The following is a 2,096-nucleotide window of genomic DNA, read 5'->3' on the forward strand; positions in this document are numbered from 1 at the left end:
GACTACCCACTCTGGTGGAAAATCTATCCTCTTCAGTTCATCCTTCCTAGAAATGCCATCAAAGACCTACCCAGGAGGCATGCTTTTTACTTGGTTTCTAATCCAATCAAGTTGACAATAGTGATTAACCATCCTAGGACAGGAACCCAGCAAGGGTTATGTATACAAATTCTTCCTAGCTCTGCATATCATTTCTTCCTCCTGACCTCTTTGAAAGGAGCCAAGAAAGCTGGAAAATATGTTTATGACAAGCTCCTACATAGAAAAGTAGAGGAAGGATTGAGTAATATTTCTAGGTTTGGGGGTAAGAGTGGTTCTAGTTTCTATGATCAAACTACAGGAAAGGGGAATTCTGATTTCTATGATTTACATCAGGGAATAGAAAAAGATTAAGAAATAGGAGAATAGAAAAAGGTCAAAGCAAGAGAGAGAGAGAGAGAGAGAGAGACTTCTAAGGCTTTCCATCTCTTTTACTTCCAGTTACCCAGGATACCTCAAAGCTGTACATTGAATCATCGGTTTTCTGAGCCCCAGTAATCTCCCGTCATAAATTCCTTCAAGAAGCTCTAAAGCCCAGAAATTGAGTATGTGGCTGCTCTCCTCAGCCAATGATCTCATCCCTTGGTCCTGAGAATACGCCAGTCCTATTAAACACTTAGTAGGTGTCTCTTTTCAGGAAGCAGTGTTATAGATGGACTTCCACCAAAGCCAGGACTTTGTATAATTTTAACAATCAGGTACATTGTATGATGATGTTTCATGATGTTGGACTCTTAATATTATCATGGAGACACTAGAAAGATGGTTCAGTGTTTAAAGGCATTTGCTAGCAAAGCCTGACACTTTGGGTTCCTCAGTACCCATGTAAAGCAAGATGCATAAAGTGGTACATGCATCTGAAGTTTATTTGCAATGGCAAGAGGCCCTGACATACAAATCTTCTCTCTGTCTGCTTGCAAAAATACACATAATATTATAATGGAGTTTGAAATTCTTATTACCTAGTGATATCATAGCAACCATGATATTTTAGTACAATGTATTACCCATGAACTTGTGATGATACTGTTGTAATTAAACCTACTGTACCGTCAGGCCTATAAAAATATAAAGTTTATATACAGTGCATAATATTTCATCATTAAAACAAGTAACCATTTTATTGCTCATATACTGTGATGTACATACTATACTATATGATATTACTCTACTACAACATTGATATTCTTTCAGACTGTGCTCATTTTACTCATTAAAAAAATCACTTGTACGGCAGTATTCCATGTTAGGTAAGCAGCTTCCTTATACATCTCATGTTTAACAAAGTCTCATACTTATGTAATTTTCTTCTCTAATTTATTCAATGTCATGTCATTTTATGTATCAAGGCTCTTGTGTGTTAAAAATCTGTTCGTATCGCTTCTCGGCCTTTTGGCTAAGATCAAGTGTAGTATCTGTTCTTATCAGTTTAATATCTGATACGTCCTCTATCCGAGGACAATATATTAAATGGATTTTTGGAGCTTGGAGTTGGAATAGGAGCTTGCTCCGTCCACTCCACGCATCGACCTGGTATTGCAGTACTTCCAGGAACGGTGCACCAAAAAAAAAAAAAAAAAAAAAAAAAAAAAAAAATCTGTTCGTAATGTTGCCGGTAAGAGTCTACATGGAATGATTTGTCTAGAAGTGAAATTACTAGTGACTAAGGACTGTAAAGGTATAAAATCAGTGCTAGTGATTGCTTTCCAAGCAGACATGTTCCATTCCATCAGGACTGTGAACATAGCAACATAAATTATGAGGCATCTGCTTCAGTGAAGACAATATGCCCAACCAAAATATTCAAGTACTCTATAACAGAGAGGGAGAAACTTCTAATGACCTATGTTAGACTATATAGAAGGGTTCTTTTTTCCTCTCAGCACCATGAAGATCACAACCATAGCAAAAAAATAAATAAAAATAAAAATAAAAAGCATGTTTGAAATGTTAAAAGGTTGGACCTGACTGTGATGTCAGATTCACTGCTAGCTCTGCATGGGTCAAGGTCAAGACTACATATTACATGTGAACATGACAAGGATAAGCACTTATGT

The 2,096-nt window shown here is 36.7% G+C and overlaps 1 non-coding gene across 1 annotated transcript; it reads left to right on the forward strand.

Moving 5' to 3' along the window:
- Window positions 1-1,415: 1,415 nt before the first annotated feature.
- LOC123457999 lies at window positions 1,416-1,606 on the forward strand. Its single transcript, XR_006635334.1, has one exon. It is a non-coding gene; the product is annotated as a U2 spliceosomal RNA (small nuclear RNA).
- The last annotated feature ends 490 nt before the right edge of the window (window positions 1,607-2,096 follow it).

Source organism: Jaculus jaculus, chromosome 1 (genome assembly GCF_020740685.1).
Source record: "Jaculus jaculus isolate mJacJac1 chromosome 1, mJacJac1.mat.Y.cur, whole genome shotgun sequence".
In the NCBI taxonomy this organism is placed as follows: domain Eukaryota; kingdom Metazoa; phylum Chordata; class Mammalia; order Rodentia; family Dipodidae; genus Jaculus; species Jaculus jaculus.